Source organism: Sciurus carolinensis, chromosome 11 (assembly GCF_902686445.1).
Source record: "Sciurus carolinensis chromosome 11, mSciCar1.2, whole genome shotgun sequence".
Taxonomy (NCBI): Eukaryota; Metazoa; Chordata; class Mammalia; order Rodentia; family Sciuridae; genus Sciurus; species Sciurus carolinensis.
This window is the reverse complement of record NC_062223.1, coordinates 29,834,089-29,847,434: the sequence shown is the minus strand read 5'-3', so window position 1 is coordinate 29,847,434 and position 13,346 is coordinate 29,834,089. Positions and strand designations below refer to the sequence as shown.

The following is a 13,346-nucleotide window of genomic DNA, read 5'->3' as shown; positions in this document are numbered from 1 at the left end:
ACCATCCCACATAGATTCAGCCTCAGGCCTGCTCACAGCAACTATAGACCCTATTTGTGAAAATGTTGCAGCTGCTCTGGAAAACAGAAAGAAACTCCTTCAATTGCTTAAAAATCAAAGTACCATACGATGCACAACCCCATTTCTGAGTATCTATACTGAAGAATTGAAATCAGATTGCAACTTTCTAAAAGTCTAAAATTATTTCAAGATGAAAGACCAGCAAGACATGGTGGTGCACACTTACAATCCCAGCCACATGGGACACTGAGGCAGAAGAGCACAGATTCAAGGTCAGCCTCAGTAACTTAGTAAGACCCTGTCTCAAAATGAAGAATAAAAAAGGGATGGGACTGTAGCTCATTTGCAAAGCATTCCACAATTCACTGTTCAGTATCCCCAAAAGGTAGAGGGCAACAAAAATGCCAAAACTCTATAAAATAAAATAATTGACATAAGAAAATATAAGAAAATACCTGCACTTATTATGTTATTGTGGCATGATTAAAGAGGTGGAAATTTTCAAATTTATAGGTGAATGGATAAATAAATTGTGGAGTATACATACAATGGAATGCTACTCAATCTTATAAAAGAAGGAAACCTTGTCATATGCAAATACACAGATGAACTTTTAGTAATTCCAGGATAGGTGAGAAAAAAAAGAGGGTATCTTTTAAATACCCCCTTATTCTACTCCTATAAAGTATTTCAAATATTCAAACTCATAGAAATAGAGAGTAGAGTGGTAGTTTCCATAAGCTAACTGAAAAGAATAGTTCAGAGAGTTTATTCAACAGATTCCAAGTTTTAATTATGCAAATTATTCAATATCTATAAAACTGATAGTCTATTAAAAATTTTACTATTTATTGTTCTTGAACTTTTGTTGCATTTATATTTTTCATCATATGATGTGTGTCTATGTTGCTTGGTTATGGAAATTTACTGTGCATTCAGTCACTAATATGTACCTTTACTATCCCCTTTATCATTAAAGTGAAAATTAATTTGATTAACAAAGTAATAAGGGAGAAGAGGACTATGAATGAGGCTGAGGACACTCTAAGGCAACAAACTGATGACTACTGAGAACAGAGAAGATAGTCCTCTTTTTATTTTCCGTCCTGGACTTCAGGAGTGTCTAAGTTTGCTTTAAAGGTTAATAACAAAGAAAGATGTTTCCAGGTGAGGTGGCAGTCATTCTTCATCACCTCAGAAGATGTGGGAGATGAGATAGTGCTGTGGTCTCCTTCCCAGGTGCTCGGTGTGTCTCTATCCACAGTTTTTATGTGACTGTGATGTTCTCGATAGCTCCTGTTGGAAGCATGGTTCCCAAGTCTACCTATCAGTGTTCTCTCTCCAATAACCAGTGTGTATCCTGCACAAGATTTCCTTTTAAGAAGTTGATATCCTCATGATTTTAAATCACGCAATCTTTGGTAGCTGGGAATCCTGCCATCTAAATCCCTTCAGTCTGTCACTAATAAACATGCACAATCACCAGCATACTCAGATAGAGTCTTGATCACTGGCAGTTCCATCCTTCAGAGCAACCGTATCTTTGACACTAGTCAGGTTTCACAGAAAAATTCACTCTCTGGTCTTTGATCTATGACTAAAACCAACCCATATCCTAGACCATGGTCAACAAGATCACAATTTGCAAAGGAGTTTTCCAAATAGTATTACTTAAGTTTTATCCTACACTGTAGTCTGGACATATGTTGAGCCCTACCTTAAGTGCCTTTCTAGAACTAGCCACTAATGATGCTCGTGGACACCAAGGGAGTAAGCAAAAGACTTTTACTGTTGCCTTGGAAAATATTTCACCAGAACCAATTACAGATCCTCTGGGTACTTGAAGGGTCAAATCATTCCAAAACCCTGGAGTCTCAGAAAGTCAATTTAACATTTCTCTAGAGTCTATGAGGGGAGTATATAAAGAAGTGTCTGTGAGCAAATGACAGCAGAAGAGCCATCACTGATAAGATGGAGACTTGTTTGTGAGATCCCACTCCTGAGCTAAGAGGGTTTTCAGGGTAATAGAGTTGAATGGAGAACTTAGAATCCCCTCTCCACACTGCTCTTAGGCTTGTAGGAAACCAAAGATTGTCCAAATTGATTGAGAAAACAATGTCCAACCACAGGATTCATTTGTATGTTTTGTTGATGAATATAATGACTCTTCCTGATTTGAATAATTAGATTGTATTCCTTTTGTTTTTAATTTGGATTGACCATACTTCAAAATACCTGAAAATATTTTTATTCTGAAAAATTATTCATTTATGCTTTCATAGGAAACCAAGGATGTGGGCAGGCAGGAATTAAGTACTAGAGGTATCAAAGTTTCCTAATTGAAATGGTTTATTTTTCTGAGTAAAGCCAGAGTGACAAAGAACCAAATAAACTAAAATGTCCACATTGGAGAATTGTCTAGAGTGACAATAATTATAGTCTCAGCTCATGGACTCCATGGAAAGCTATGTTGCAAACTCTCAGAGGGGAAGAAAACATTGGCATAGAATTCCACCATCACCAGACCCAGGTCAGTGTAAACAAAACCCTTTTCTCCAAAATTTTAAGCACAGTAATTTGATAAAGCAAACTTATTTTCTCTGAAGTTGTTTTTGTAAATACACATTTGATTGGAAGTTTGGTGTTTTGTTATGAAAATGACTTTGGACACAATTTTCCAGTGAAGATATCAGTGGAAAACATGATCTGTAATTTTGGAAAGTCAGATGCTGTTAAGAATGACTGGAGTCACCTTTAAGACATTGTGATTAATATTTATCTCTATATATACACTGAATCTGTAGAGTTCTGTTTTAAAGGCTTAAAATATTCTCCTATACAGGACTTTCATGTTGCCACTTTGAAATAAGATTGTGAATTAAGTCCATTAAAAAAATTAGTAACAGCTGTATTTATCATCTACAAGAGCCCAGAATAGAAAGGAAACAATTCAGGGGTAGAGAATTTCTGAAACCAAAGATATTTGTTCACACTTTTATGGATGCTGAGGGGTCTTGTGGCTGACTTCTTTGTCCAGGATTTGTTTTTTGAAAAATATTGATGTTTTGGGCAGGGATTAGGAAAATAAATTAAAAAGACTGAGAGAAAATAAAATACATCATGCTTTTTTGTAACAACATGGACTTAATCTTGAAAACCCACATCTAGATCATTCAAAAAAAGGAATTTTTAAAATTTTTATATATATTCAATATTTAAGCAAGTTAGCCATGAAAATGACAGGTTCATCTTAACTGACTGAATTTATGCCAGCTATGATAATTGCATCCTCTTTATCTGAGCCTAATGTTTATGTCTTATCAATAGAAAATTCAGGATAAATTCATGTCTCTTTTAATTCCATTTGTAAAATGTGACTGGGGAAATACAGCTAATCCAGAGTATAACACTGTATCTTAAAATTCCAATGCAAGAAAAATTTATTTGTGAAATACTGTGAATTTTCAGGGAAACATTGTACCATTTGCATCCACATCCAAAGATGTGGAAAGAAGCAGCATGGAAGGATGGCATAGAGACATCAACAACATCTGGGGCTTTGGAATGAATGGTTCTCAATGAACTGTACTAGATAATTCCTTGGCATTCAGGAAAAAAAAATCTACCTGCAGATTTATTCTATGTACATGTGCATTCATATAATGGAGAGGACCACAGGTCAGAAAATAGAGTTGGTTCAGATTCAGAGAAAGGTGGCACTATTTTATATGATATAGTTTACTTTAATAAAATATAGTGTTCATATGTCCATAGATGTTCATGAAGATAAAGAATTACAACTTCAAAATAATTGTCATTGATGACATTTTGTCTCCTCCCAGGAATGAAGGAAAGCCATCTTTGAGATTTTTTAGAGAAAGAAAAGATGTTCAGAAGTCCAACATAAGTCAACATTCAAAATAACAACATGATTTCTTGTGGCACCTGTAAGATATTATCACTATTTTCTTAAAATAGTGTTCTTTACAACTACCTGCAAAAGAGCTGAGGTAAATAAGGCCTGACTCCATCCATTTCAGAGACCAGGGGACAATGGAGTACTTTAACATGGAATTTGAAATATCATCACTCAGAAATATTGTGTTTTTTTTTTTTTTTTCAGATGAACCATGTGCCCAAAATACAAACTAAATTGACAGGAAAGATGAGCAATGTAACAGAATTCATCCTTCTGGGTCTCACCCAAAATCAAGACCTGCAGAAACTCTTATTTACTGTGTTTTTGGTGACCTATGTGATCACACTGACAGGTAATACGCTCATCTCTGTCACCATCTTCATCAGCCCAGCCCTGGGCTCTCCCATGTATTTCTTTCTGTCCTGTTTGTCCATTATAGATGGTTTCTACTCTTCCTCCATAGCACCCAAAATGATCTTTGACTTGATCTCTGAAAGGAATGCCATATCCTTCAGCGGCTGCATGACTCAGCTCTTTGCTGAACATTTCTTTGCTGCAGCTGAGATCATCTTGCTACTGGCCATGGCCTTTGACTGCTACATGGCCATCTGTAAGCCCTTGAACTACATGATCATTATGAGGTGGCAGGTATGTGTTTTTCTGGTGAGGGTGGCTGGGGTCTTGGGGTTCATTCATGGGGGCATACAGATTTTGTTTATGGCCCAGTTACCATTCTGTGGCCCCAATGTCATCGACCACTTTATGTGTGATTTAATTCCTCTCCTGGAGCTGGCTGCATGGACACCCACACTTTGGGGCCCCTGATTGCTGCCAACAGTGGGTCACTGTGTTTGATCATCTTCTCCATGCTGGTGGCTTCCTATGTGGTCATCCTGTGCTCCCTGAGGACTCACAGCTCTGAAGGGCACCGCAAAACCCTGTCTACCTGTGCCTCTCACATCAGGGTCGTTGTCCTGTTCTTCGTACCTTGCTCATACCTGTACCTCAGACCTGTGGTCTCCCTCCCCAGTGACAAAGCCGTGACAGTGTTTTGTACCCTAGTGACACCTATGTTAAACCCTTTGATCTATACCTTCAGAAATGAGGAAGTGAAAAAGGTTATGAAGAAGCTCTGGGGTCAAATGCTGAAAGCAGATCACAAAAAATCCCTTTGGTCAGTGTGTTCAGGCAAGAATATTGAGTGATGGTCTATAAAGCTCTGTTGTCCTTGACTGATTAAAATTGGAATGGTCAATTATCCTATATGTATCACAATTTTAATTGGCTTATAATAGTGGGTATTCATGGGGTACAGTATGATGATTCAATACATGTAGAGCATATACAATAGAGCATATACTTAGAATGTACACCTCTGTAAACATTGTTATTTTTTTGTTATTCTTGGGAATATTTAAACTCTTTTCTTCTAATTTTTTATAAAATATATAATAAATTGTGAACTACATTCACCCTCCTGGGCTGTAGAACATTAGAACTTGTTCTTCCTACATAGTTTGGTACTCCTTGTCCAACCTTCCTCTATTACCTCTCCACATCTTCCTCACCTTTAGTAAACACTATTCTACTCTCAACTTCTACAAGATCAGATGTTTTAATTTCCTTGAGAGTGAGCATGTACAGTATTTGTCTGTGTTTTCAGTTTTATCCATGTTGCTACCATTGCAGGAGTTCATTTTTTTATGACTGAATGCTTTCATTTTGTATACATTATAATTCTATATGAACATAATTTAATTTGATATACAATAATATAACTTACATTTTTAGTACCTTTACTATGGAAGGACGTGTACAGGAAAAACTACCAATGGTTCAGAGCCTCATTATGGTGTGACATGCACCAAGAGCAATATTTTTGATGACTTTCATGCTCTTCACTCAAGTCATGATTAATTTTTATTTTAAAAGAGGAATAGAAACAGTAATGAAAAGTCTGTAGAACAGTAGGAAATGTCTTCAAAAGTACATTCATCAAAATATGTTTTTTGATCTTCCTGAATCTGAAAGGTTCTACTACAGTAGTAGAAATTTAACACAATTCTAAAAAGAGCATGTCTCCCTTCCAAAAACAAACAAAAAAAAGAAAAACCAACTTATTTTGACAATTGCATCTATACTATTCATTCTAGTATACAATTGTCTACAAAATGATGTGAGAGTAGAATTGACTGGAGCAAGGAAATAAAATTGATAAATCTTGGAGAGTTAAAACTGAAAGTATCTGAACTCTAAAGTTGGGCTTTAGACATGAACAAAGGATAAGAAAGAAAGAAAACAGTTGTTACAGGAAATTATAAGTGTTGTAAGGACAAGTTGTGTCATGGCACTGAATGATAATGTTCTCAAATCAGAAGCACAAGAGTGTAATGAAATCCTAAAAGCTTCAGAAACTGTCAGACTCTTTTAATTGATGAAGTAGGAGCTTTAGAGGAAGTGGGCTTCCTCTCATCCTGCCTCCAGCCTTAATCACCATTGTGTCTGTAAGCCAGCTGCTTCGTCTCTCTCCATCATTTTGCACCAGTGAAAGAGAATAACCATAATGTTATGTCTTTCCTTAAATAGTGAGAATCATATTATTTAAACTGAAACTGTGTCTCAGGTGAGAAACACTAAAAACTTCTCAAACTTTGAATGAGCTTCAGGGATGTCACAAGGGGCCAAGGGATGCTGGGGGCCACAGTTCCTGACAGGAGTCAAAGGACAGCGCTAGTGTCCTTCACTAGCTGTGGTTCAAGGAGGACTAGGCCCCTGTCCCAGCCTCGCTTCACCTCAACACCTGTCTCAATGTGAGCCAGGTATGAGTAGGGACAGCACAGCAGTGGGCTGTCATGATAGCCATAGTGCTTAATGGGGCCGAGTCCAGGTCTCTGGAAAGGAAGGAGGAGTCCATCCCCAACTTCCCATTGTGGGATTAAAACACCCATGAATATCTCCATAGTTACAAAGTTGGGTGCTGGTGGGAGGGGCTGTGAGATGTTTGGGTCAGTCCTGACCTAAGAACTCATTCATGATTTGATGGTAGTAAACAAATTTCTCTTCAAAGAATTTTATTTTATTGAATTAAAAATTAAATTATATATATTTATTGTGTATAGCATGATGTTTTAAAAATATGTATATATTGTGCAATGGTTAAATTGAATTAATTAACATACACGTTACCTCACATCACTATTATTTTTGTGCTAAGAACACTTAAAAGCTAATTAATCTAAATGAACTTATATTTTATTTAGCAAAAATTTGGTGTAGGCAGAATTCCCCTCTCAGTCAGCTAGTGATTTGCCATGAATGTTTTGATTCTCATGTAACAAGAAATGCCTTTGAAATTAATTACTTTCTCTGCCTACACCAGTTGTGTATAAAGCAGCTTGTAGCTTGAAGAGTGATACTTTCCCCTGATTATAAAAGCAAAAGCAAAATTGCTAAATATATTCGACATAGGTATGAATTCATTCTAATGTTGTCCAAAAAGATAGAAACTCCACTGGATAGACATGAGTTTAGAGAGGTGAAAAAAAAAACTATTTTTAAGTTCCTTGCCATTGGACATATAACAAAGAGTTGTGGAAGAAAAATCTCAAATGTAGTTTTCCTCTTGTTTTCACCAGTACATTTTCCTTAGCTCTTAAAATCTGGAGGTTGACATTAGTTCTAGTCTTTATTCTGTTTCCCTTTTTGCCAGGTCAGGGAAAGGAGCTAACATTGATCAGGCTCCAATCACTTGTCAGCCACTATTCATTTTGTATATACTATTCTTGATTGTAGTATAAACTGGGGAATAAAGTACCCATACAGGGACAAGGAAAGTAAGCCTCTGAGAAGTATATCTACTAGTATGCTTTGCAAGTTGAGCAAAAAATAATAATTCATTCCAAGAACATTGTTTCCCCCTCTCTGGCTAGCAGGGGATTAGCCAAGTCTGTCAATGTTATAACAAAGAAGCAATAATTCAGGAGCAAAGTGGCCCTGCAGGCATTGTGTTTGGACAGGCTGTTGGGAGCAATGGAAAGACTGGCTTGGAATAGGAAGGGAAATCAAAGTGAGTGCAGAGTCGGTAAATATGTAGGGACATAAGGAATTCATGGGATGAAGAGCTGGACATCATCAGAATTTCTTTGTCTTGAAGGGGATAAAATCACCATTTTCTTACCACTAATAAACTACCATTCTAAAGTGTAGTATACCTATTTCCATGTTTATTTTTCCATTGTTGTTATGCATCCATGTATGAATATGTTGTGTTTTTAAAAATAGTATATAAAAATAAAAGTAAGGTTGGAGACAAAGATGGTAGAGTAGAGAAGGTGTGCCATTTCCCGCTGTTCCTTGGCTCAGGATTCAAGCAGCAGGAATACTGCTTCCTAGAGGGGTAGGTGACAGAGGAGTGCACCAAAATTCAATATCATAATCATAGAGACACAGAAATTCAAGCATTTTGAACACAGAATGGGAAAGGATGCCTCAAGAATCTAGCCTATAATGCCACTGCTCTAATTCATTGCAGAGGAGAGGGGCCACCCAGACAGAGAGTCAGACTTTTCTGAGAACTTTTGGCACGGGGAACTCATAGGCACAGGGGCAGTCTGAAACTGAGTGACCCAGAGGCATTGCAGCCAGCTGGTGCATGAGGGGTGCTCCATGCTTCTCAACTAGAGAGCTAAGAGCTGATGTGGGATGCCATCTTGAAGGGAACATGCAGTGGCTTTTTGCTGTGGGAGCCTGGGAATCCTTATCTCGCATTGGCCAACTATTCCTGCCCTGAGATCTAGAGTCCACCTCTCAGTGTTCTACTGAGGTTGGCACAGAAGGCATCGTGCACAGGTTGGACTCAGGCCAGAAGTAGAGACTGAAGTGAAGCTCACCTTCCTTTTTGGTTTGGTGTCTTTTGGGATTAGCCACAGAGAACCTTGAAACTGGCAAGCAGGCACATTTGCTCTTGGAATTTGATCCTGGTAAGTTCACATTTGTGGGCAGTGGACTGTGAGAGACCAGTGGAGAGTTAATCACATTGCCCTGAAGGCAGAGTCCTTGGGATGCCCAATAGAGATTGGCACCTGCCCAGCAAGAAGGGTGGCTGTAGCTATTCACTCTAGAGCAGATATCTCATGAGATATCTCATGACAAATCCACAAGACTGGTCAGAAGTAAACCCCAGGAGTCTGAACTTCAGAGTTAGAACTCTGCATCAGCCCTGCCCGGGAGTGCAACTTCTAGTTTGCACAGATGAACTGTAATTGTAACTACATCCCATTGTGTACTAACTTAAATTGGTGACAAGGGGAGCTGAGAGCTATTACAAATAGCTTCGTTTCCAGGCCCCTCCAACTGGTAACTGAATGAGCAACTCAAGGAAGACAGGTTTAAAAACCTCCAGTCCTTGCTCTCCCAAAGGAGCACACTGCTCAAGAATAAAGGAAGAAGTTGGAGAATATCATGCTAAGTGAAATAAGCCAACCCCAAAAACCAAAGGACAAATGCTCTCTCTGATATGTGATGCTAATTCACAATGGGGGGGGTGCTAGGGAAGAATAGAGTTACTTTAGATTAGGTAAAGGGGAGTGAAAGGAGGGGGAGGGGATACGGGAATAGGAAGGAAAGTAGAATGAAACAGACCTTATTACCTTATGTACATATATGACTGCATGACCGATGTGGTTCTGTAACATGTACAATCAGGAAAATGAGAAATTGTATTCCATTTATGTATGATATATCAAAGTGCATAAATACATTCTACTGTCATATATAACTAATTGGAACACATTAAAAATTAAAAAAAAAAAGAATAAATGGAGAGAAGGACAGACCTTTCTGTCAACAGTTGGGACCACCTCAGTGGAGACAATCCTTCCATTTTTCATTTAGATTATTTTTTTCTTTTTTCATCAGGTGTGAGTGTGTGTGTGTTTCTATATTTTCCAGTTCTGGTGATTGACTCATGGTTACACACATATTCTTTTTTTTTTTTTTTTTTCCATTTTTGTCACTTTCTTCCTTTCTTTTTTTTGTTTGTTGTTTTGACTCTTGTATTTCTATGACTCCTTCTTTCCTCTCTTCTGCTCTGATAGCCAAGTTCACCTGGTGTCCCTCTCACTAGTTATGTTTTTTCTTTTAGCTGTTTTTCATTCCTCTGTCTTTATATACCTCTCTTGTCTTTACTGTTCACCTTTTGAATATTTAAAACTTTTGCCTTCCATCCCTTTTTCTTTTGCTCTGATGAACTGTAATCCTACTGTCTTTAAGAACAATTTAGTTTATATCATTACTGCTCTGGCCTTTCATGCTGCAGTGGTTCTTGGTACTGGGGAGAGCATAACTGACCCATGCTTGTGTATTTAATGCCAGATCTAGTTCTCGGCTGTTTATTGTAATCGTTGTTGTTAAATGCTGACCCCACCATTATTCTTTTTGTGGTAATTAATGTTGTATATGTGTGAAGAATAGGAGATCTGGTGTTGCATTTTCAGAATATAGTCTTAATTAGATCCTATTGTAGTCATTTTATTTATAGCCCTTCACTTTGCCCACCTCAATTTTAAAATTAGCCAATTGCACAGATTGTAACCCAAGCTCCTCCAATCAGAGTGAAGGGCAGCACTGCATTAGGGATATAAGCAGGCTTACTGACCCCCTCAAGTGCACTTGCTGGTCAGGTTCTGGTAGCCTTCCCTTCTGGCAGGAGCAAAAGTTTGCCTTGCCCATCCACTTTCAAGCACATGTTTGATTTTTTGTGGGACCTTGGTATTTCTAACACATACCAAAGGAGGCACTGCACATTTATTCCCATGCTGAATATTTATCGGTACTATTGCTGCTCTTGATTCTCTCCCCTTTTTCTAACAGGGTCTTGGGTGTAATTTGTGCCCTATGAGTTTGCAGGGTGGAGACTCTGCAGCTGAACTAACCCACACAAAGTGACAGCACACCTTTGTTCCCACACAAATTAACCCTACTCAAGCTTCCACCATACTTTAACACATATAATAGGGGAGAAAAAACCCAAACCAATGACCTGGCTCTAAGCAGGAATGACTACAGGAGGACATCAGGTCCTACTCTTAGACATGTACTCTTACAGAAAAATCAGAGAAATATTCCAAAACAATGACCCAGAAAAGTCTAAAGTGTTGCAGTGACTCTACAGGAGTGAACCAAATCAGCAGCTCTGCAGAGGCAAACTGAGAGGCCCTGGCAGTTGAAACTGATCCTCAGATGACACTGAGCCCACATGTTGAAGCTAAGAGACAGCAACATGACTTATTACAGAAGAAAGAACTACGCACCAAAGGACACGCTCACCCAAGGGGAAGAGAATCCATCCCAAGAGATGCACAAGTCCACAACCTCTGAAAACATGAAAGAAAGGACAAACAAGTCTCCCACCCAAAGTTGCAATCCCCCAACAAAAGAACACACGAACGTAGAAGGGATGAAATTTCAGAGAAAGATTTTAAACATCAGTTATTTAAAACGATTAGTGAGATGAGAGAAGAGCTAAGAAATGAATTATAGAATTAGTTAAGAAAGCAATTACGGGAAGTAAAAGGCAATTTCAATAAAGAGAGATTCTGAAAAAATGAAACCAATCGGAACTCTTGGACATGATAGACACAAGATGCTAAATAAAAATTTTAATTTAAAGTATCACTAACAAAGTAGACTATGCAAAAAAGAGAACCTCAGGGCTTCTAGACTGAATATTAGAGCTGGAAAACTCATACAATAAGGGAATGAAAAAAAAAAAACCTTGATAAGAACATACAAGAAATTTGGGACATTAAGAGACCAAACTTAAAAGTCATCACAATAAAATAGGGCATAGGAATGCAGGTTAATGTCATTACATTAAGAAAAAAACTTTTCAGTGAAATGAAACCTTAGGTTCAAGGGGGCTTCTATATAGAGAAATCACATAGAACCCCAAATGAGTAAGATCAAAAAGGAACCTTCCCAAGACATCAAGATCATGATCAAAATGCCTGACAGTTAGAATAAGGATAGCATATTACAAGCTGCAAGAAGAAAATATTAGATCACATTTAGAGGCAGACCAAAAAGACTCAGTTCAGACTTGTCATCTCACACTCTGAAAGCTAAGAGGCTTTGGAAGAGATAATCCAAGCTCTGAAGGAAGATAATTATCAGCCAAGGATGCTATTTCCAGAAAAGTTATCTTTCAGAATAAAAGAAGACATAAATATTTCCATAGTAGTGATGAACTAAAACAATTCATGGCCATTATACCTGCGCTACAGAAAATATTTATCACACAGAGAACTCAAAAACACACCCCAGAAATCTTAAATGAATAAAACCCTATAGAAGAGCAATTCAAACTAAGAAGAAATTAAATCTATGAAAAATGCCCAAGTGACTAGAAATAGAAGAATCTCTTCATAATAACTCTGAATGCAAATGGTCTGAAGTCTCCAATTAAAAGACGTGAACTGGATTAAAAAACAAGACCCAACTATACATTCTTTGCAAGAGACTCATCTTATAAAAAGATATTCACAGACTGAAAATAAAAGTATGACAAAAGAGATGACATTCAAATGAAATCCTAAAATGTCGGGGTTTCTGAGACCCCCAGCCTTAGGCATGGTCAAGATGGCGCCTGACGCTGAGCCAAAAGCAGCCAGCTATACAGTAAACAACCAGCGAATTCCAATGATTGGCTAGTTAACGATGTGACTAGAGCATGCCCCCCTCGTGTACCCATCCTATGCTTGCAGCTGTCCGCGTTTATCTCGTGTACTCTCCCCTGATTGGTTGAAGTGTATATAAGCCTGGTGGGTGGGAGAGTAGGGGGGTCTGAAGCGGCGGAAGCGGCAGAAGCGGCAGGGGCTGAAGAAGAGGAAGAAGCGGAAGAAGCGGCGAAGGCGGAGGTTGAAGCCAAGCTGGAAGCTGGGAGTACGCGGGAGCTGGAAGAAGCTGGGAGAAGGGAAGCTGGGAGTGCGCAGAAGCTAGGAGTAAGAGAAGCGTAGGAGAGGGACTGTGCACAATAAACTTCCAAAGCTTCAGACATTTGTCGTGTCTCTCTCTGCGGCCAGAGGAGGCGCGATACTAAAACAAGCAGGAGTTGTTATTCTCACATCTGACAAAGCAGATTTCAAGGAAAAATTAGTCTGAATTCAAAAGTAAGACTGTTGCTTACTGTTAAAGGGAGCAATCCAACAAGAAGACATAATGATAGTAACTTATGGTGAAACTTGATGATTTCAAAACATTCCTCTCAAAAGGAGATATGTGACATAAGCATAAAATCAATGAAGACATTTCTGACCTAAATGATACTATAAATCAAATGGACTGAAAAGATATCTATAAAATATTACACTGACAGCTGAATTCACATTCTTCTCAGAAGATCATGTAG

At 38.2% G+C, this 13,346-nt stretch overlaps 1 pseudogene; it reads left to right on the top strand.

Moving 5' to 3' along the window:
* Positions 1 to 4,180: 4,180 nt before the first annotated feature.
* Positions 4,181 to 5,145, top strand: LOC124959390 (olfactory receptor 4C45-like; annotated as a pseudogene).
* The last annotated feature ends 8,201 nt before the right edge of the window (positions 5,146 to 13,346 follow it).